Source organism: Mus musculus, chromosome X (assembly GCF_000001635.26).
Source record: "Mus musculus strain C57BL/6J chromosome X, GRCm38.p6 C57BL/6J".
In the NCBI taxonomy this organism is placed as follows: domain Eukaryota; kingdom Metazoa; phylum Chordata; class Mammalia; order Rodentia; family Muridae; genus Mus; species Mus musculus.
In genome coordinates this window covers 147,422,754-147,447,578 of record NC_000086.7, presented here as the reverse complement: position 1 = coordinate 147,447,578, position 24,825 = coordinate 147,422,754, and the positions used below count along the sequence as shown (strand labels likewise).

The following is a 24,825-nucleotide window of genomic DNA, read 5'->3' as shown; positions in this document are numbered from 1 at the left end:
AAAACACCCATGGAAGGAGTTACAGAGACATAATTTGGAGCTGTGACGAAAGGATGGACCATCTAGTGATTGCCATAAGCAGGGATCCATCCCATAATCAGCTTCCAAATGCTGACACCATTGCATACACTAGCAATATTTTGCTGAAAGGACCCAGATATAGCTCTCTCTTGTGAGACTATGCTGGGGCCTAGCAAACACAGAAGTGGATGATCACAGTCAGCTATTGGATGGGTCACACGGCCCCCAATGGAGGAGCTAGAGAAATTACCCAAGGAGCTAAAGGGAACTGCAACCCTATAGGTGGAACAACAATATGAACTAACCAGTACCTGGGAGCTCTTGTCTTTAGCTGCATATGTATCAAAAGATGGCCTAGTCGGCCATTACTGCAAAGAGAGGCCCATTGGACTTGCAAACTTTATATGCCCCAGTAGAGGGGAACGCCAGGGCCAAAAAGGGGGAGTGGGTGGGTAGGGGATTGGGGGGTGGGTATGGGGGACCTTTGGGATAGCATTGAAAATGTAAACGAGGAAAATTCCTAATTAAAAAAAAAATACTGAAAAAAAAATAAAGTCTTTTACTCGGTGAAAAAAAAAAGGGGGGGGCTACCACCAAAGAAGCCCTGATCTGATGACATTTAGTGCAGAATTCTACCAGGTTTTTAAAGAATAGTTAATGCCAACACTCCCCCAATTATTCTACAAAACAGAAACAGAAGGACCAATGCCAGATTCATTTTTTGACACCAAAGTTACCCTGATACCCAAACTATATAAGGACTCAAAATTGAAAGAGAATTTCAGACCAGTTTCACTTATGGTGAAAATTTTTCAATAAAATCTTCAGAAACCAAATCCAAGAAAACATCATCCCCTATGATCAAGTAGACTTCATCCCAGAGATTCCAGGATGGTGAAACATACATCACTCTAGACATAATGCACCATAGAAACAAACTGAAAAAAAAAACATACATGATCCTCTCATTACATGCCAAAAATACCTTTGAGAAAATACAACACCTTTTTAGAATAAAATTCTTGGAGATATTAGGACAGGTGGCATATATGTCCACATAATAAAGGCAGCTTACAGTAAACTAATAGCCAGTATCAACTTAAATGGAAAGAAACCCAAAACAATTCCACTAAAGGCAAGAACAATAGAAGGTTGTCTACTCTCACCATGCCTACTCAATATAGTAATTGAAATTTTAGCTAAAGCAAGAAGGGAACCAAAGGAGATCAAAGGGATGTGAATTGGAAAGGAAGAAATCCATCTTTCTTTCATTGCAGATGAGAATGATAGTATACATAAGTGACCATAAACATTCCACCACAAATCTCCTTTATAAACATTTTCAGCACAGCAGCTGGACACAAACTGACAAAAATGGATAACTTTCCTGTATACAAATGACAAATCAAAAGAAATCAGGGAAACAACATCTTCCATAATAATCTCAAATAATATAAAATTTCTTGGAACAAATCTAATCAAGCTTATAGAAGACTCTTATGATTAAAACTTTAATATATTGAAGAAGTAAATTGAAGAATATGTCAGATGATGGAAAATATTGTCCATGCTCATGGATGGGTAGGATTAATATAGTAAAAATGGCCATCCTACAAAAAATAATCTACATATTCAATGCACTCATCATCAAAATTCCACCCCATTTTTCACAGATCTTTTTTATTTGATATTTTCTTTGTTTAAATTTCAAATGTTATCCCCTTTCCCAGTTTCCTCCCTCCTGGAAACCCCCTATCCCATCCTCCCTCCCCCTGTTTCTATGAGGGTGTTCCTCCACCCACCCAATCACCCATTCCCACCTCCCCATCTTTGATTCCCTTACCCTGGGGCATCTATCGAGCCTTCATGGGACTAAGGACCTCTCCTCCCATTGATGCCTGACAAGACCATCCTCTGTTGCATATGCAGCTGGAGCCATATGTACTCCTTGGTTGATGACTTAGTCCCTGGGAGTCCTAGGGCGTCTGGTTGGTTGATATTGTTATTCTTCCTATAGGTTGCAAACCTCTTCAACTCCTTCAGTCCTTTCTCTGACTCCTCTATTGGGGATCTTGTGCTCAGTCCAATGGTTTGCTGCAAGCATTCACTGTAAAACCAATATGCATTACTAAAATGTCAACTTGAAAAGATTAATTCTCATTTTTTTTAATCATTATTTTTCTTGAAATGATAGTATCCCCTGACTTTTGGGAACTTTCTGTTGGTTGTTCAGTGTCCAGCTAAGACTTCAATCCAAGAACATACATGTGTACAGTTACGTTTCCTGTTAATTGTTCATTAAAAATTTGTGTATGTGCTTATTTATGACACAACATTATCAAGGGGAAAACAAGAATGATCATCAACTTATCAGTGAGTGAGTACCATGTGTGTTCTTTTGTGATTGAGTTACCTCACTCAGGAAAGAACTGTTTTAAGCATCATATGGAAACACACACATACACAATGAGAGAGTCAGAGAGACAGAGGGGGGTGGGTAGAGAAAAAACAGAATATTTAAAATAATCTTGAATATCGAAAGAACTGCTAGAGATATCACCATCCCCAACCTCAAACTGTACCATAGAGCTATATAGTAATGTAATAGCATGGTATTGGCACAGAAAATAGGCATGTTGATCAATGGGATCAAATTGAACTTCCAGTCATAAATCCACATAATAGAAGCTTTGTATAATGTATACACATATGGTGGATGTCTAAATGAAATTGCCAAATAATAAAATCTCTTGCCATCAAAAAATCCTTTCAGTACTAGGATTGAGCTAGTTGAGCTGTTGTCCAAAGGAGTCCCATGGGAATTCCCAAAAGAGCCCAGGCTGTTGCCCTCATCCCTAACCCAGAAGTTATCTCTGAGTGAGAGTATTAGGAAACTACTTTTAAGTGTTGGCTTCATGCCTAAGAGTAGATGGGCAACAGAAGATAAAACTATATTACACACAAACACACACACACACATCTATATCTGTATCTGTATATATCCCCTCTCTCTTTTATCACACAATTTCTTTGCATATATATGATGACTTCCTATTGATTCTTGTCTTATATTTTATTTCATATTATTATTATACCTTAAAAAGCTATTTGTTTTATAATGAGAGACAGAAAGTGTTTGGTTGAATCCAAGTGAGAAGGGATTTGTGGAGAAACTGGAAAGAAGAAAGGAGAAGAAACTGTAATCAGGTTATATTATTTGAGAAAAAAATCAATTTTCAATAAAAGGAAAAATATTCTGTGTTTGAACTGCATTAAAGGTGATGCCGATTAGTAACTGAAGGAAATGCCTCATGTACCATTTTCTTGTGTAGAGTCTCTTGGATCAAGGACGGTAAAGTAGAATGATATGAGCAACCCACTAACTCCAGATGAGTGTGAGAGAAGAACATTGTAACCTAATAGTTACTAATAACCAGTCATTTCCAGGACTAGTTTGACAGTCTGTCTTTGAACTATCTGAGCAGTATTGTGTGAAAACTTAGATGGAAGATCTTTTCCAGTTCAAATTATCTATGTATTCTTTTACATATGTTAGGAGCAGATTTGGCCTACTTAATTTCTCAATCAAATAAACATAGTCTACTCACTGGTTATCTTCACAATTGAAAAAATTTACAAGGGTTAATTAGGTAGAATGTTTGTCTTTCTGTAGAAACCACCATTTTCTTATAGTAGTTCCAATAACAACAAATCAAGAATTTTCTTTTTTTTTAATTTCTTTGTTTCCATGTCAAAGCTGTTTATACTTGTTATATCCAATTCCACTGAACTCTCTAATTTCAATAAATTCTAAAAATAAGTCCCGTAGCACAGAAAAACATAATAAGGAACAAAGAGAGAGTAAATAGCCAACAGTATGACAAGAACCAGCATGTACAACTGGCCACACACTAGTAAACAACACCCAAGGAAACGCTGGGTTCCTAGGAACATTTCCGCAATTATGGTCACGATCTGTGCCTTCCAAGAATAATACAATATGTGCAGTATTTTAACAAGGCTAGAGAAGACATCAGTAAGATCTGTATTTTTACCAGGGCTCCTCATGTCACAACACATAAATAAAGCTGTCTATCATACCTATTACTTGGAAAGTGGGGAAAGCTTTAAGCTAAAAAGTATTCATCATTTTAAATTCTTTTACAGAAGTTAGGTTCATGACACTTTAAAGAATTCTAGGATATTTATGACTTTCAAGTCCCACTTGCTTGTTATAAAAATAAATTCATTTTTTTTAGGGATTGCTCGGTCTAGTTCCATTGTGTGGATCTTGGAGAGGCCAGAGCTGCTAGACAAATTTCCTAGATGCTATAATTTTTGTCTTCTCCTTTAGACTACATCCCTGTTTTACAGCACCTCTAATTTAATTTGGATTTTGAACCTCTATTTTAGTTATATAACAAGTATAAAACTAAGAAGAGCCATAACAGATCTTTTCCTGTACATTCCTTGCTTACAATTTGCCTTTGAACACTTGTATACACCTTATATTTATGTCTGGCTATGTCATGCTGATTCCATAACTTCAGCTAGCATTTTTAATTTGTCGGGTCATCCTTGGATCTGGTTCAGAGTCAAAGAAAATATAATATCTGTAGCAAGCATAATATGAGGAAGCTAAAAAAAATAGAGTAAGCTAGTAAGCAAGAAAAAAGGAAGGAAGGAAGGAAGGAAGGAAGGAAGGAAGGAAGGAAGGAAGGAAGGAAGGAAGGAAGGAATGTTGAGCCCATAAAATTCAAGGTGATACCAATTATAACCTCTTAAAAACAAACAAACAACACCAGTAACAAAAACAAACAATCTTGCCAAATTGTCCAAACTAGTATTTAATTTGTAATCCTTCTGAGTCGTCTTCCCAAGAGCTAGGAAGACAAGCATGTGCTGGTACATCCTACTCAAGATCTTTTGACCTTTTTTTCCTTCAACCTGCAACATCCTACTGAAAATCTTTTCTTAGCTTAATGCTGAGCCTGTTTTTTTTTTTTTTTTTTTTTTTTTTTTTTTTTTTTTTTTTTTTTTTTTTTTTTTTTTTCCAGATCAAATAGAGAACTCATCTAAACTTTTTGTCCTCCCCAAAGGGCATTTGAAATCTTCTGAAAGTTTATTACAGACTAGACTAATTTTTTTTTTATCATAGAACTTCTTTTTTTTCTTTTTTTTCCATTTTTTATTAGGTATTTAGCTCATTTACATTTCCAATGCTATACCAAAAGTCCCCCATACCCACCCACCCCACTCCCCTGCCCACCCACTCCCCCTTTTTGGCCCTGGTGTTCCCCTGTACTGGGGCATATAAAGGTTGCAAGTCGAATGGGCCTCTCTTTCCAGTGATGGCCGACTAGGCCATCTTTTGATATATATGCAGCTAGAGTCAAGAGCTCCGGGGTACTGGTTAGTTCATAATGTTGTTCCACCTATAGGGTTGCAGATCCCTTTAGCTCCTTGGCTACTTTCTCTAGCTCCTCCATTGGGAGCCCTATGATCCATCCATTAGCTGACTGTGAGCATCCACTTCTGTGTTTGCTAGGCCCCGGCATAGTCTCACAAGAGACAGCTACATCTGGGTCCTTTCAATAAAATCTTGCTAGTGTATGCAATGATGTCAGCGTTTGGATGCTGATTATGGGGTGGATCCCTGGATATGGCAGTCTCTACATGGTCCATCCTTTCATCTCAGCTCCAAACGTTGTCTCTGTAACTCCTTCCATGGGTGTTTTGTTCCCAAATCTAAGGAGGGGCATAGTGTCCACACTTCAGTCTTCATTCTTCTCAAGTTTCATGTGTTTAGCAAATTATATCTTATATCTTGGGTATCCTAGGTTTGGGGCTAATATCCACTTATCAGTGAGTACATATTGTGTGAGTTTCTTTGTGAATGTGTTACCTCACTCAGGATGATGCCCTCCAGGTCCATCCATTTGCCTAGGAATTTCATAAATTCATTATTTTTAATAGCTGAGTAGTACTCCATTGTGTAGATGTACCACATTTTCTGAATCCATTCTTCTGTTGAGGGACATCTAGGTTCTTTCCAGCTTCTGGCTATTATAAATAAGGCTGCTATGAACATAGTGGAGCATGTGTCCTTCTTACCAGTTGGGGCATCTTCTGGATATATGCCCAGGAGAGGTATTGCTGGATCCTCCGGTAGTACTATGTCCAATTTTCTGAGGAACCGCCAGACTGATTTCCAGAGTGGTTGTTCAAGCCTGCACTCCCACCAACAATGGAGGAGTGTTCCTCTTTCTCCACATCCACGCCAGCATCTGCTGTCACCTGAATTTTTGATCTTAGCCATTCTGACTGGTATGAGGTGGAATCTCAGGGTTGTTTGGATTTGCATTTCCCTGATGATTAAGGATGTTGAACATTTTTTCAGGTGCTTCTCTGCCATTCGGTATTCCTCAGGTGAGAATTCTTTGTTCAGTTCTGAGCCCCATTTTTTAATGGGGTTATTTGATTTTCTGAAGTCCACCTTCTTGTGTTCTTTATATATGTTGGATATTAGTCCCCTCTCTGATTTAGGATAGGTAAAGATCCTTTCCCAATCTGTTGGTGGTCTTTTTGTCTTATTGACGGTGTCTTTTGCCTTGCAGAAACTTTGGAGTTTCATTAGGTCCCATTTGTCAATTCTTGATCTTACAGCACAAGCCATTGCTGATCTGTTCAGGAATTTTTCCCCTGTGCCCATATCTTCAAGGCTTTTCCCCACTTTCTCCTCTATAAGTTTCAGTGTTTCTGGTTTTATGTGAAGTTCCTTGATCCACTTAGATTTGACCTTAGTACAAGGAGATAAGTATGGATCGATAGACTAGACTAATTTTTAACTGACAAATGAATTCCTAATGGTTTCATGGAATGTGCTTCATCAAGTTCATAATGGTGATATGTGTGTCTACCTCCTACTTCTTTCATCACTGCTTCATTCTCACACGTTATTCTGCCAAAAGCCTGAGGTTAATCAGGCCTTGATTTTGGTAATCACTTTGCAGAAGATGCCAGGTTTTTTCATCAGGGCAGCCAAGTAAAAAGTGGTGGATAGATCCAGGAAGGGGTATGTACAAAATACATACACATATATGATTTCAGGTGAAGGAGGAGAGACAGGAATGCCATAACTTCCTGTGTTAGAGGGATGTAGACTCTTCTAATGGATACAAACAACAAAAATCCCCTCTCACAGGGAAAATGCTTTTAGGGAAAGAGGATTATTTCCTGTTTGTGGAAATTCCTCTTGTGTCTATCATCCTCTGATTGGCATACCTTTAAATGCTTTCAGGGAAGTATGATTATGAGATTTTTTTTCCATAAAAGAGTTTTACCAAATATTTAACAAATCAATGACCCTCTCCCATGCATGCCCAAGTTCGTGTGTGTGTGTGTGTGTGTGTGTGTGTGTGTGTGTGTGTGTGTGTGTGTGTGTGTTCTCTAAGAGTTATCTCTGGTCTATTGTGTAGATTCTTCTGTCTTGTTGCTATATAGACTATGGGTAGAACCAGGATAGCTTTGGAAAATATGAGAGCAGAAAACATAGAGGCTTTATTTACATATTTTTGTTTTTAAAGGCCATCTGGTATGAGTGAGGTGCCCTCCAAGCCAAGCAAACACTACCCTGGGGAGTTCTGCTGTGCTCCCTGGCAAAAAGGATTACTCTGGCTGGGTTCATTGACTGCTTACAACCCTGATGAAGGTATGGGTAAGTTCATGCAACCCACACCTGAGTATCTAGTTGCTCCCTACCAGATGTATGCAACTCTGCCTCATTTTCTCATGGTCTAGTGAGGGATTCTATAACCTAGAAATTCTAGAGGTGGAGGTCCCACTTATGTGGCTATAACAAAGAGCTCATCCTTGATAGGTATAGACTTTCCAAGTGTGGCCTTCTGAGTGACTGTTCTCTGAGCCAAGCAATTGTCATCTAGGCACATTCACTAGAAAAGGACACCCTATCTAGAATTGTGGTTATGCCTCCAACCTCCTTCCCTTCCAATATACAAGTGCTCTCTACCAACTGGCAACTCTGTAGGTGACTTGGGTAGGAAGTAGAGTGTGTATATATATATATATGTGTGTGTGTGTGTGTGTGTGTGTGTGTGTGTGTATGTATGTATATATATATATATGTGTGTGTGTGTGTGTGTGTCTGTGTGTGGGTATGGGTATGCTTCCCCATCTCTGCTGCAACATTGTAGTCTTTATCTTTGCTGGGTAAGGCTTTCCAGTGTAGCCAGTTAGGGGAGGATTGTCCATACATCTGTAAATAACCTGTCACCTATGTTCTGTAAGAAAACCCAATAAGCTCTTTGATTCTCCAGAAAGAAGTTTGGTGCCTGTTTGCTGTTATGACCTTAGAAGGGGTAGGTGTTATTTAAATTCCCCCTGGCAAGGAATTTAAGCAGCAGCACTCTAATCTGGAACGAAGCCTGTGGAAGATGGGGGAGAGGAGGAGAAAGAAAAGAGAAAAGGAGCTAGCTCCTGAGGGAGAAGGGCAGAACATGAAAGACTTTTACAGAGCCACGAGAAATGAAAGTATCTGAGGTTCTTCCATGATACCCTTTGAAAAGAACAGTTTAAATGAATAAATGTGTAGATGGTGCTCTAAAAAATTCAAAGACATGCTAACATCTTAATGGGATTTGTTTTTTGAGTTTCCCTCAGCAGTAGGTGTGTGAAAAATCTTCCTCATGCTTTGATAATCCAACTTCCTATGTGTACCTTGTTGTCGTACTTACATTCTAAATGATAACTGCCTGACTGATATCTTCTCTTCTTGACATCCACCTAAACTATATTTTCCGGCCTCCTTTGACCTTAGGTTAGTCAGTCGACTTAGCACCAATTTAGGGTGGTAGAAGTTACATTGGCTTATAGAACTCCCAAACATATATGTCTAAGTTTTATTTATCACCCAATAGAAAATGACGGTGACAATTGAAGGAATATTGGAAACTAAGTGGAAAAGATTGATCTCAGCATTCACCGGAACTTCATCATGAGAGAGAATTGGCCTGCTGTTTCATTTAAACCATCGCATGATAGATCATTGGTGTAGCAGTAGACCCTTCTACCTTCCTAAGAGCAGTATATTTCCAAAAGTATCCATCACAATGCTCAGAATAAATCAATACAGTGATAATAATAATTGTTATTGACATGCTAACATCTTAATGTGATTTGTTTTTTGAGTTTCCTCTAGAAGTAGGTGTATGAAAATAACAACTGCAATTATCATCATCATCATCATCAATAATAGAAATAAAATTAACCATTAGTCAAATAACTGAAATTATTTAGTGAATTGGTGCTATAGATCATTGATGGAAGACTTCCATTATAATGTAACAGGAAATCATAACATTGCTCTATTTACACATAACTTTATTCTTTTTTCCATTTCTCTTGAGATGGGGCACTCATTAGTTCAGGGTGACCTCAAGTTCTCACCTTAGCTCAAAAAACCTTTGAGCGAGTAATTCTTCTGCTTTGAGCACACATCTGCTGTGGTTACAGAACGTGTGTGCCAACATACTCTTTTTTTGAGGTGCTGGGTAATTAAGCCTGGGGCTTCCAACATGATTGGCAGAAACTCTCCCAAATGAGTTATGTCCCCACTCAACTCAACTTATTTAATTGATAACTGCCATTCACTTATTAAGCACCTGGATTGTTATACATTTTATGCAAAAATCCAGCAAAGTAGATCATATTCTCTCAAATTAATATACAATAGAAATGGAGACAGAAAGGGTGAAGTCTCCTTATGGCTACAGTTTCTAAGTAACTAGGTCAGGATTCACAATGGAGCCTATCTGATGTTAAAGCTTTCTAATACAGATTGCCTCATTAAAGCAATATTTTGGTCATGTCATCTGTGTTCATACACCCCACTGAAGCTCTTTTTCTATTACAGCCATGGCTCTTTTTTAAAATTTTGATGATTTCTGTGGGAAAATAGAAAAAAACTCTGTGTGTGTGTGTGTGTGTGTGTGTGTGTGTGTGTGTGTGTGTGTGTGTGTATTTAACTGGAATAGAGAGACCAGTATGGAAAGACAGAGAATGAAGAGAGATCAATAAGTTTAAGAATGTGTGCAAAAGTCATAAAAAGCATATAATACATTTACTTAAATATTATATATAATAATCAAATAATGAAATTATATATATATATATATATAATGAAATTATACACTTGTGGTGTACTACTCTCCTCAAGGATCATAGACTATCTAACAAAAATTCCAGTGCTAAGAATCAGAAACCTCTGTTTGTGTTGTTGCTTAGAGGAATCCATGAGGCTCCCAAAATAATATAGGCTATTGCTCTTGCCTTTGATTGTCTATCAGAAGTTAATACCCTATTGCTGATGGCACTGAATACTTTTGGAACAGGACTTCAAAGAATCAATCTGGTACTAATCTGGAAACTTCTTCCACAAAGACCAGACCACACAGTATTAAGGGGCTATACAATCTGCCAGTGGAGGAAAAACAATCAATAGTTTGCCCCATCTATAAAGTCTAGGAGCAACAGTGATGACCACTTTGGTAAGGTGTTCACAAAGGTTCAATAGCAGAACTCATTTCTTGGGGGTAACTACCACCAACCTAATTGTACTTAAGACTTAATCAATGGGAAGGAATCATTTTCTGGTACTGTAAACTCAGTCAACTATCTGTGGCTATTGAGGCCAAGAATCCTAGAGAAGAAGGTAGCCTGCCACTTTAATAGATCAATATGATTAAAAGACTATTTTCAATACTTATCCTCTACCACAGATAAATCTATCTCTCACCCTTCTTCCAAGAAGCATCTTTTTAGTGGATGCTCACGTCATCTATAAGATGGAACACAGGGCCCCCAATGGAGAAGCTAGAGAAAGCACCCAAGGAGCTGAAGGGGTCTGCAACCCTATAGGTGGAACAAAAATATGAACTAACCAGTACCCACAGAGCTCGTATCTCTAGCTGCATACGTAGCAGAAGATGGCTAGTCTGCCATCATTGGGAAGAGAGGCCTCTTGGTATTGCAAACTTTATATGCGGGAGTGGGTGGGTAGGGGAGAAGGGCGAGGGGGGAGAGGGTATAGGAAACTTTTGGGATAGCATTTGAAATGTAAATAAAGAAAATATCCAATAAAAATTAACAAAAGCTCAATAAATAAACTAAGCATAAAAAACCATATTTTTGTTGCAGCATTCTAAGAATACCACAGAGACACACAACTGGTCAAAATGTAGATAACTGATCATGATATTCCCACCCTCAAGTCATCTATAATTATATCATCTATAATTATACCTTAGAATTTTAGGGCAGAAAAATTTTTCTGCTGTGAAAAAGTTTCTCATATGCATGACAGGTAACACTATCCATGAAATCTCACAAATATGATTGCCTAAACAAGACCTAAAAGACGACAACAATTGACATACCAATGTGGATTGGCAAATCTCCCAGATCTCTATCATGAAATGCTATAGGCAATTAGTGACTGCCAAAAAGAGGGAAACTTAGTCTTTTCTAAAGAGGAGGCCCTTGATAGATTATCCAGTATCAACTGATCACCCCTAAATGTATACATACACAAACACTAACTGGACTCAACAGCATATTTTTATATATGCCTAGCATATATTCATGTATATATGTGTATGTGGGGGGTGAGTATGGGTGTATGTATTTAATGAAAAGGTTATAAATTTGAGAAAACATGTGGAAGACAAGGGAGGAGTTGGATAGGAGAGAGATAGATCAAATTAAGTAAATATATTACTCATGTATGGTCTTTTCACAAAAAAGAAATTAAACTGCTTCCTTTAATATGTCATGTTTGTTGTTCAGATTTCTAAGCTTGAGGTTATGAATCAGAGCAAAGAGCAATCACTTGAAGCTGAGTAAATCCCTCAGTAAAGTTACCAGGAGTTGTGTAATCTTACTCAACTTGGAACCATGTCCTCTGGCCAGCAACTCATGAACTCCCCTTATATTCTTTCAATGAGATATTCAAAAATATAGAGGAAACATGATCAAGCTCAGCTAGACAGCTTGGTGAGTCAATATGAGATGCCATGTATACACGTTTCTGGTTAAGGAGCAGAAAGTAATGGAAACCAATGTCGTAATTTTTATTTAAGTTTGTGTGTGTGTGTGTGTGTGTGTGTGGGTGTATACTCACACATGCATGTGTATGTGTGTGTAGCTAAGAGGACAATAGTAAAGGTCTTTTATTGCTCTCTATCTCATTTTCTGAAATGGGATTTCTTGGTGAATCTGGATTATACTGATGTGATTAAGCTTTCAGGCCATTCATCCCCAGGGATTTGTGTCTGTCTGACTCTAGTGTGGTAGTTAGAATTATGTGTTTCTACACCCTGTTTCTTACACAGGTTCTGGGAATCTCAACTTATGACCTCACATTGTGGTAGCAGTTGTGGTGTTGGGGGTGGAACACAGGTTTTTACATATGCTAAACAAGGAATTTAAAACTGCATTCCACTTCCAATCCAGTTGTTATTTTTTTGAGAAAATCATTTAAAATTCATAACTTTTTCTTTTTTCTTTTCTTTTATTAGATATTTTCTCCATTTACATTTCAAATGCTATCCCCAAAGCCCCCTATGCCCTCTCCCCTCCCTGCTCCCCAACCCACCCACTCCTGCTTCCTGGCCCTGGCATTCCCCTGTACTAGGGCATATGATCTTCGCAAGACCAAGGGCCTCTCCTCCCATTGATGGCCGACTACGCCATCCTCTCATTGGGTAGACTGGTGAACTGGTATCCAAAATTAGACATTTGTGTTGCCCTAAGAGCTGTAGATAGGCATTGACCCTTTAAATTTATAAAGGAGTTCCCAATTGAATTATTTTTATAGAACTACTGAATCCTGGGTTTATGTATACAAATAAACACACATAATAACTATACATATACATATCTTAAAACAAGGTTATTAGAATTTTGTCTGTAACCACAAATTAAGTAAATTAATTACTTAATTAATTTAAGAAATTAATTAATAAAACCACAGAGGGGGAGTGGGTGGGTAGGGGAGTGGGGGTGGGTGGGTATGGGGGACTTTTGGTATAGCATTGAAAATGTAAATGAGCTAAATACCTAATAAAAAATGAAAAAAAAAAGAAAACCACAGAGGATGTAATTCAACATGGATGAAGGAATACCTTAGAACAAATGTGCAGAGGTGTAGACACAATTGGAGTATCTTGTAGTTTAAATATTTTAGGTTTGATTTCTCAGTGCCAATATTTAGTTTAACATAAACCCTCATACAATTTTTTCAAACGTAGTCACAAAGAGTATTGACAGTTTTATCAACATATCATAAGGATAGTTTTATTAATAATTTAAGCACAAATGGACAGCCAATTGACAGCATTCTTGGTTAGCTACATTTTTAGCGTTATTGTGCCACGAAAGGTGTGTGAACCCCAAAAGACCACCAAGGAGCCATTTCTGATGTAATCACATTAGGGTCTCTATTACATATTCGAGTTTGGGCTTACTCACTGCTGACCCACAGGATGGTTTGGTGAAGTCGCCCAGAACTCTCACCAGGACAAGATTTTATAGAAAATGGAAGTAAGTGGGGAGGGGGAGGGGTCTACCTTGGCAAGTACCTAATGTAATGCCTATTGTAAGCTGACAGGTGGGTGCTCTAAAGCAAGACCTTATATAATCAACAACAGTCTGGAACTGCATCTGAAACAATCAGACTAAGTTCTGATTAACTGTCGCTAGAAAGTAGCTAGGGAGTCATTTTGGCCAAGACTAGGCTGTTGGGGGTCCTTCCTGGTATTTGGGTATCGCTTGGGTTCAGTTGTGGGTCAAGTTCCCAGGCTTTTTCCCCTTTCTTTTCCTTTCTTTTTCTTTTAGGATGGAGGCCATTTCTAAGACAGATTAAGTTTGGCCTCTAATGTATATAAAAATCATATCCCCAAACCATACTGACTGAATCACACCTGCTAAAATTTCCTAAAAATTAAAAGGTTCCCAGGAATTGTTTAATGTTTATACTCTATATCTTAGTTAGGGTTTTTGTTGTTGTGATGAAGCACTGTGAGTGAAAGCAAATTGAGGAGGAAAGGGTTTATTTGGCTTATACTTCCATATTGCTGTTCATCATTGAAGGAAATAGAAAAGAAACTAAAACAGTGCAGAAACCTGGAGGAAGGAGCTGATGCAAAGGCAGTGGAAGAATGTTGCTTACTGGCTTGCTCCCAGTCAAGTTGTTAGCATGCTTCCTTATAGAACCTAGGACCACCAGCACTGGGGTGGGACCACCCACAATGGGCTAAGTCCTCTTCCATTAATTACTAATTAAGAAAATGCTACCCACAACCCAATCTTATGGAGGAATTTTCTTACTTGAGGTTTCTGCTCTCAGATGACTTTAGCTTTTGTCAACTTGATATAAATATGGCCAACATGCTGTGTATAATAACAGTATGGTTAACCATAAGTTTTTATGACTAAAAATATTAATAATCATTATGAAGTAAATGCATGCATATAATGTGTAAACTAACATGGATCTCCTACAAGAATATGTTTAAAATAACAAACATGATGTGATGTTTTATTGAAAACCTTTGAATACCATTGTCTAAGCAGAGCCCTTTGCAGTGGTATAATCCATACTTACATTTCCTTTCTTTTCTCTATTCTAAATACTTGCATGCACACACAGACATACACCTGGTGAAGGAAACTGTCTTACCTTATTTTTAGAGAATGCAATATTTGATTTTGAATCAGTAATTGCTCCACTGTGCATACTAAGTGGAAATATAAATTCATAGGCAATAGTTAAAAATACTAAGTAGTACAATATATTGCATAATTTTAGCCAATGGACAGTTTGGAGGAATGCTTCATTCATCCCACTCTCCTCAGCATGATTGTGTGCTTTAGAAAACTGCACCTGATTTTCCTTAACATAGTGGAACTGTTGGAGTTTATCCAAAGATTTTCCTTTGAAACTCACAAGTTACAAATATTAGTACAAAATTTAAAAGCCATAAGATTTATGATAAACTGTCACTACTTAATATTTTACCTATATAAATTCATTTGGAATCATGAGACCATTAAAACAAAATAAGACAAGGAAACGACAGTGGAGAAAGTGGTAGGTGTGTCCTCGATATTAAGATAAGTGACTTTTGGTGAGTTTGGCACATAGATTGCTGACACTTTCCTCCCATTGTTCAAGAATATAAATTATTTCCACAAATGTGCTATTGCATGTGTTTTTGAAAGGGGAAGAGTGAGCTGTAGACATTTCTGAATGTTCCTTAGAGTCCAAGTGTCAGCATTGTCTTTGTTCTCCTTTGAGTCAGTTATACTTAAAAAGAACTCACTTAGAGATAAGAAATGATCAAGGAAAGCTTTTACAGGGAAAGCAAGAGGGTAGCTCCCTTGTCCCTGCATGGCTCATTTCCCAAGAAGTCAAAGCTGATACCCAGGAGGCCTTGACTCTCCTGCTTCATTTCTGTTTTAAGTAAAGTAACTGAACACCTTTCTTCCCTTTTAGTTTCAGTAAATACACGCTAGCAGTTGTATGAAGCACAGGGCTTATGAAGCCTTGGGAGATATGTCAAGTGTTAGCAGATGGGAATCTGAGGAACAAGAATCCAAGGACTTAGCTTGAGTCTACCAGATCAAAGTTAAAGTACGCTAGAGATCCAGGTAAGATATTTCCTCCTAGCCTTTTGCATCAACTTCATCTCATTTCTTTTCCTGGGTTTCTTGAACTCGTATCAGGTCTTCATCAGTCACTCACATGTAACACTTCATAAGCTGCTTGTTGTATTTCTGCTTTCCTTCTATAAGTTTCCTCTTTGCTTTATTTTACACCTTTGCTTTATATATTCATGTTCTGCTTATAAATAATAAAATGTATCAGCATCTAAATGAATGGCAACATCTATATAATGATGGTGATGTGCAGTGTGGAAGTAGTGAATCACTCTTTTTAAATGAATACATAAATAAAAACACAACCTGGTAGTAATGTGTAACTGAATGAACTTAGTATAAATGCACTATCAGCTTGCTAACTGTAATGGTGAAGGTTGGATTCAGTAACTTATTGAAATAAAACATGTTACAGTATCAACCTAATGTTTTTGGTATCTTTCATAGTATTTTTTTTTGATTCATCAATTCACTTGGAGCATATTTAAGAAGCAGTTGATCTGTATTTGGAACTTGAGATTTAATTAGACAGTACAGCTCTCTGCTTCTTAGAGATGAGAATATTGAAGAGGGCAACAAGAAATAAATTACAAACAAGTGATATTTAGCTAAATATCAGATTCTGAGAAAAACTATGTGGAATTTTAAAAGTATAAATATTAGGAATCTATTAAAAGAGCTGTTAACAGAAATAGAAAAGTTCACTGCTGCTGTAGGTGTTAGAGGAAATGGAACTTTCATAACGTCTTGGTAAGAACATCAAGTAGTGCAGAGGTTGTGGAAAACTGTATGGGGATGTCTCAAAATTTGTCTGTACCATAGAATCCAGCAACATCCTTACTGGATGATTATTCAAATAAACACCTTTCAATATGCTAAGTAGGCATGTGGATATCAATATTTATTGTGACACTATTCATAATTGCCAAGAAATGTAAATAATTTAAATGTCCTTCAATAGGTAACCAAAATGTGGCACATATAGACCATGGAGTACTATTTAGCCCAATAGAGAAATGATTCATGTCATTTATAATATACGAAAGTATATTAGTGTCCTCAACACAAACTTGTAGCTATTGAGAAGTAATGCATTACCTAACCTCATTTACCATTATATGGTACATAAGTATTTGAAAGTAACCTAATATGTACAATCAGTAGATACATTGTAATTTGTCAATTAAAATTTAAGTCAGACCTTTCATGACAGCACAGTGAGTAAAGGTATTTGGCACCAATTTGGATGAACTGGATTTGATCGTCAGGGTCCCTAGAAGGAAGTTGTCATCTGATTTTACACACACACACACACACACACACACACACACACACACACACACAAACACACACAGACACACAAACACACACACACACACACACACACACACACACACACACACACACACACACACCATGCATGCACACATATAAATAACATATGTAGTGCAATTTTAAAAATTAAATTTACTGAGGAGCAATTGTAGTTATACTTGGGGGGGTGGGGCGGCTAACATGGGGTTGGTAGTCAGCCTGTGTTTAGGGTTTGTTCCTCAATTGTAAGCCATGTCTGAATTAAATACAGCAAACACCATTAACTTCTCTTGCTGAATCTAATTCAGCAAATAGAAGACAGAAGCCTTAGAGAGGCATCAGTTCTCATTTTATTGAGTAATATGTAAGGAGACAGCTTTTTATGTTTGCAATACTTTCATAAAATCCAAAAGGTCAATTTCAGATGTAAAACATATGACAAGCTAACCATGCAAATGCACCTTGGAGTGCACTGTGAAATTGTCCAAAGCATATAACTTTACAGGCTGCAGTGGACTGGAAATGAGGACGAGAATCTAATACTCAGCCAAAATATTTTTCTGGTGACATAATAATTGGGGAGCCAAGAACCACATCACACTCCAGCTTTCTGGCTTCTTCCCAGGAGTCTAAACATTTGTTTCTTGAGAAATACCACTTGAATAATTTCTTGGCCTCTGGACAGGATACCATGAGGCTAAAATCTCAATGCTCTTGTTTGTTTAGTTTTGTTTTGTTTTTTGTATTTTTTTGTTTGTTTGTTTGTAAGCTGGAGCCAGGAATTTTTAATATTTTAATGTGTATTTCTTACACTTTGGTAATACAATTATAGTTCAGATAATCTCAGTTACAGTTCCTTAAATTATTCTGAAAGAGAAAAGTCCTAGGGAAAGAGAAGCTCTGTAGATTATAGAAGGTTCTATATGCTGAGTCTTAAAAGATCTGCATCTCTCTAGGGAGATGTTACTGGAGTCCTTAAAGTAAGTCATAGCTATATACATATAGGTCAATCAGAGAAAACAAGAGGGGTCTTCAGGGCATATTGGTGAATAATTGTATTAATTGATATATAAAAAAACGAAGTCTGAGGGCTAACCTACTTGTTGCCTTAAAAATATACAAATGACTCAGATGTGGAAGACATTCATTCAGTCATTTCCTTATTCTCAAATGATGCAATAGACTCAAGAAGGGCCATGAGAGATTTGCCTTAGACTTAAACAGAAATCTTTATTGTGAAATATTGGAAATGGTTCCTGAGGAATGTTGTGGCACTAGAGGGGATTATAAATAGGAGAGCCTTATCTGTTGATGGTATGAGAATCACAGCAAGACCTACTGACCCTCAGCTTTCTTCTGTAGGACTGGATCTTCTACACTAGTTCTTTGGGAATTGTGCTGTCTTCATATAAAGACATATTGCACTAGCGTGATTTCCATTTTGTTGGCTGGTTGTATGAAGTATATATATTTTTAAATGTATTCACTGATGAATAGTATTTGTATCATCCATTCTGTTTTGGAAGAGGAGATTACTATGACCAGTCCACATGCCATGCCAGTCCACAAACATTCTACTATCTTAAAATTTTAATTTTGTAAAACAAATAAGCATTTATTTGAGTAATTATCCTTTCACAGATATCAGGAAGTTAGCAGATTAGAAATTCTATTCTTGTTAGCTGATTTGTTTCAGTTCATATTAATAGCTCTACACAGTGCTTGTAGAGACAATTTGCAAGAAGTTTCTGGATCCCACGCATATTTTGAAAGGTAGGTTTATATTTTCTTAAAATTGTAACAAACTGTGTAAGATAACTTCTTCTGTAGTGAAGGCAAGGATTATTTAAAGGGCTTTTCTGGGGAGTAATTAGAGTTGACTATGATATTCAGCACTGTTCCTTCGTGATTTTCAAAACTGAAGAACTAAAGAAAAAAGATGTGATCAGGCTTATAGTGGTGACAGACCTTGGGCCAAAACACGGGTCCCATATCTCATAACACACACCACTGTGTCTTGCTCTGTTACTTATCAGACGTCTGTGCATATCTGTTAAATGTGACAATCTTTTGGTCCATTAATTTGTTGCAGCCACGATGAAATGACATAGAATAAGAAAAAAATGGTTTTTTGAAAGATGCAGGCAAGGCACCATGGCACAGTATTGTTATATTTCTTATTACTTTAAAGAGAGCTTTTACCTTTTGAAATTCTAGGATTGCACATGGGTATTGGTTTACCATGCTTGAGAATAAAAGCAATTGATAGGGATAGTAAAAATATGCTTTAAACATCATAGACAATAGTTAAGAAAATAACTAGAGTGATCATTGGCTGTGAAAGAAACTTATGAAAAATTGTGTTCATAGCCATTAAGTTCTCTAAAGTGATCATAGAAAGCTACATCTATGTCACGAGCATTTGAAGCTCCATCTGTGTTATCAAGTATCTGGACAACATAACAAGAATTGTGAGGCAGTGCAGCAGTTTGAAAGCCTAGTGATAAATAATGTGAACAAAGCTGGTAAGGCAGACCTACACACCAGCAACTAATCTGTCCGTTTTCTTTCCCTCTTTTATTTCATTTCCTCTGGCTTTTGTATCTCCAGCAAATATGCACACAAAAATAAAATATGAAATATGTCTTGCAGTCCAGTTCAGGAGGCAGAGGAATAATAGATATGATACATTCTCATGAATAGAGGGTTTTTTTGGTTCATTTGTTTTAGGAAATGAATCTGTGTGAATCTATGCTATGGGGTCTCAAAAAAGGAACGATGTATGTGATAAATAGGAAGAATCTATTATCTTCTGCCTTGATTATTTTACATATTTCCTTATTGGACTTATTGTTAGATTGCTTGCCTTCCTACTCTTTTACAAAGATTCTAGTTCAATGTAATAAGTCATAAGAAAAAATAGTTTAATACTCATTAACATGTGAAAATGATATTGAAGCGTTTATAAATACTTCAACACATAACAAACGTAAGTCTCATGTATTAAAATTGGCAGGTTTTGCAGCCGGGTGTGGTGGCGCACGCCTTTAATCCCAGCACTTGGGAGGCAGAGGCAGGTGGATTTCTGAGTTCGAGGCCAGCCTGGTCTACAGAGTGAGTTCCAGGACAGCCAGGGCCATACAGAGAAACCCTGTCTCGAAAAACAAAAAACAACAACAACAACAAAAAAAAAATGGCAGGTTTTCCTCAATTATGCTGTTGCTTTACATGAGCTAGCAAACTATCAGAAATTATCAGAACTATCAGACCAGCAAACTATCAGAACTATCAGACTAGCAAACTATCAGAAAGTGATGACTGCTTTTTTTCTCTTTCTATTTTATAGAAATTCATGGTTTTACAATTTATTCTGGCATATGAACCTAATCAAAAAACCAGGGAAGAGATCTGTTTATTATTTAATATCTGATATTTTAGGAGTTTGAATGATTGTGGATATCTGTCTGTTATATTTCATTCAGAGGAGTAACTTGACATTTTAGTAGTGAAACTGGAAGAATTTCTGGTAACTATTTACAGAAATTGGTTTCTTTATAGAGTTATGAAAACAGCTGAAGAGGCTTTAGTGCACTCAGTTGTGGTGTAAGGTCACTGTTCATTTAAGAGTTCCTACTCTCCCATCTCACTCTTGTTTGATATTTCTTCATTATTTTACTTTGTCTTATAAGAATGTCACTTCCCTGATGTTTGCATCAATGTCTTTAGACATTGCTCCTCACACATCATGGAAACTTAGGGTCAGTTTGTTTGTACCTTGTTACCCACATTCAAGAAAAGGATTTTGTCATATTGCACAAACATACAGTTGAAACACTTAAACATAACTATTCCTTCTCCATGTAGCCTTTTAAAGTACTTTATGTGAACTGCTGATCTTGTTGATCTTCTCAAGTGCTGGGATTATAGGAGTATATCATCATACATGGTACTTGAAAATGAACCCTAGGCTTCCTAGATACAAAGAACATCATCTACAATACGAACTGCTCCTCATCCTCAGCGCCATCAGCTGTGATCTTTTTAGAACGAGTAACTTCAGTTTCAACAGCTAAGTATGTCAATATTAGGAATTGTAGCTCTAAGGGATAGCAAAAAGTAAATCTTGACAAATTACTACACAGGTTGTTCTTTAATGTGTCATGCTATCACCTTCAAATGAAAACTTTCCATCAAATTGTGTCCACGTAGTCTGGGGAACATCCAAGTACTCCACCTTTTCCATTATGTTGTATTGAATTACTTTTTTGAAGCAGTTTCTTTTTTTTCTTGGTTTCTTTTTTTTCTTGTTTTCCTCTTTCTCTCTCTCTTTCTTTCTTTCTTTCTTTCTTTCTTTCTTTCTTTCTTTCTTTCTTTCTTTCTTTTTCTTTTCTTTCTTTCTTTCTTTTTTTGTTTTTTTTTGTTTTTTTGTTTTTTTTTGTTTTTTGATTTTTGTTTTTGTTTTTGTTTTTGTTTTTGTTTTTGTTTTTGTTTTTGTTTTGTTTTGTACTGTTTTTTGAGACAGGGTTTCTCTGTATAGCTCTGGCTCTCTCCTGAAACTCACTTTGTAGACCAGGCTGGACTCGAACTCAGAAATCCGCCTGCCTCTGCCTCCCAAGTGCTTGGATTAAAGGAGTGTGCCACCACCGCCCAGCATTTGAGGTAGTTTCTTTTTTTTTCTTTTTCTTTTTTTTTTTAATTAATTTTCTCCAAGGGAATTCCTCCAGAGAAACAAAACACTCTTAAGGGTAGGTCACATGCCCAGCAGTAAACGGCCAGCATAGAGTGAACTTCATAGAATCTTTGGAAGTTCCTTGACTCGTGATGTTAATTTGGGCCTTTTTTGAAACCCTAATGACCCTTTGCCATATACATTATGATTTTTGGCTTGGTGTTTTTATGTGATTCCTGTGGGTGTAAATGTCTGTGTCTCTGCATCTATCAACACTTCTTGTGCTTTTTCTTTGGTCTTTTTTCGTTTGCTTATTTGTTTATACTGTACTATTTTTGATTTGTTTTTTCTTTGTTTTGTTTCATTATTATCCCTTGGATGTCAATTGTTTTCTTTTTTTTTTTTTGTGAGTGTACGTTATTATTATTATTTTTTTTCTTTCCATTTTTTATTAGGTATTTAGCTCATTTACATTTCCAATGCTATACCAAAAGTCCCCCATACCCACCCACCCCCACTCCCCTACCCGCCCACTCCCCCGTTTAGGCCCTGGCGTTCCCCTGTTCTGGGGCATATAAAGTTTGTGTGTCCAATGGGCCTCTCTTTCCAGTGATGACCGACTAGGCCATCCTTTGATACATATGCAGCTAGAGTCAAGAGCTCCGGGGTACTGGTTAGTTCATAATGTTCTGGAACCCTCTATGTTTTGCTCTCTCTTCCTTGCTCCCTCTAGTGTTGGGAATAGAATCCAGAATTTCAGTATGTTAATCAGACATTCAGAAGAATATATTTAGACTTTACCTGAACTTTGAATAAATGAGATTGTCATTACATAATATACTTTTGCTTGTTTTTTTATGATGTATTCTTATCACAGGAATACAATTTCAATGAATGCAGGAGATTGTCTCTGTGTGCCAATTGTTTAGCACAACATGTAATACCTATTTATTGAATAAAAGATTGAAAGAACAACAGAATGGTAATAACCAATGAGGCATGAAGGGCTGAAGAAAATATTAAACATGTTTTCAAAGATCCACTGCCAGACGAGGCTGGATAAGGTATGAGCAAATTTGGAGGATTGAGAATTTCAAAGGTCCATAGCAAAAACACTATCTAAAAAAAAGACAAACCTCAGTCAAGGCAGTCAGAGACAGACACAGAGATAAATGGCCAATCTAAAGAAGTCCACACAATCATCCTGGTGTTACTGTAAATGATCAAATCATCCAGATGTTGTGTTTTCTGGCCACTTCAGTGTCAGTGTTAATATATGGTAAGTATGATCCATAACATCTCTGAGTCTCTTCAAATTAAATGGAAGTATTCATAAAATATTTTTTTCAAAACCTTATTTAGCAACTCATTTAAGCATCTTTTTCTCTTTTCTTTTTCTTTTATTGGCTATTTTCTTTATTTACATTTCAAGTGTTTTCCCCTTTCCAGGTTTTCCCTTCAGAACCCCCTATGCCATCCCCCTCACCTTGCTTCTATGGGCATGCTCCCCCTCTCACCTACCCACTCTTACCTCCCTGCCCTCTTATTCCTCTGCACTGAGGCATTTAGCCTTCACAGGACCAAAGGCCTCTTCTCCCATTGATGCCTGATAAGACCGTCCTCTGTTACATATGTGGCTGGAGCCATGGATCCCTCCATGTGTACTCTTTGGTTGGTGGTTCAGTCCCTCAGAGCTCAGGGGTCTGGTTGGTTGATATTGTTGTTCCTCCTATGGGGTTGCAAACCCCTTCAGCTCCTTCAGTCCTTTCGCTAACTCCTCCATTGGGGATCACATGCTCAGTCTAATGTTTGGCTGCAAGTATCCACTGTAAAACCAATATGCATTAGTAAAATGACAACTTGAAAAGATTAAATCTTATTTTTTAATCATTATTTTTCTTTGAAATGATAGTATCCCCTAGCTTTTAGGAACTTTCTGTTGGTTGTTCAGTGTCCATCTGGGACTTCAATCCAAGAACATGCATGTATACACTCATGTTTCCTGTTAATCACTTATTAAAATTTTGATTATGTGCTCATTTCTGACACAACATTATCAAGGAGAAAACAGGAAAGATCATGATTTGTATGATTATTTCACCCAGCTATTTTGATTAGTAAACTGTATTTTATAAGACAGTTTAGACATTTGAAGGAGATAAATGAAAATGAATTATTTTGTAATTTCTACTATCTGAAAATTTTTATGTAGAAAAGACTTACATCTGGCAATGCTTAAAAATAGCCCAGTTTAGTTAAACGAATTTATAGATTTAATGTTGTATAATATTCCATGCATTATTTTCAGAGGAATGAACTAAATTCAAGAGCATTTAATGCCAGGAGGCAGTGTGATAGTCATGAATGCCTCATGAATTCGCATATGTAAAAGGCTTTGTCTCTAACCCCATTTGGTCTCTCCTTTCCGTTAAAAAAGTAGGTAGAATAAGTTTACAGGCTTGCTTCAGTCTTATTCAATTAATATTCTATGAATAGGACCCTTCTTGATTTTTGAGAGTTGGCAAGTCAGATCTCACATTGTGGCATATTAATAAATATTTTGTTATTTCATTTCAATCTCAGTTATGAATATATAGGATTTTACTTTTTAATGGAAAATATATTTTCATTTTTGCTGTGGTTGATGTACAGGACAGAACCCAGCACTCTACCAATCGATATCTGTATGTCCCCATATATGTGCAATGTCATTGTAGAAATTTACTTTTGTGGACATTTGGATATTATGGTAACAAAAAGTTTAGAAATATAATTAATAAAATACTTTATAGATAATTTGCTATATTGTAGTTGATCTCATGAAATCTACTTCAAGGTTATTATATATATTATGTTGTGCTGTGAAAATTTATAGACCTTGGCAGCCTCACTTCCAAGGCATTTTTCTTTAGTTTTAAGTAACTGTCTCAAACATGAACAATATTTAAGGACATCCCTGTGCTTAAAAGTGAAAACATTCTCTGATTAAGAAAGCAGAGTGAGGGGTGGGGTTACAGCTTCATTGGCAGAGTGTTGCCCAGCATGCACAGATTCCTAAGCTCAACTCCCAGATCTGCATTAATTGA

The 24,825-nt window shown here is 36.9% G+C and overlaps 1 protein-coding gene across 2 annotated transcripts in view; it reads left to right on the top strand.

The window, feature by feature from the left end:
* The first annotated feature begins 18,386 nt into the window (after positions 1-18,386).
* The window catches only part of Il13ra2 (interleukin 13 receptor, alpha 2), a 45,715-nt gene continuing 39,276 nt past the window's right edge, over positions 18,387-24,825 (top strand). For both annotated transcript variants that reach the window (NM_001306059.1, NM_008356.4), the window contains exon 1: positions 18,387-18,843. The gene's annotated coding sequence lies outside the window, so the exon portion shown is untranslated. The remainder of the gene's footprint in view (positions 18,844-24,825) is intronic.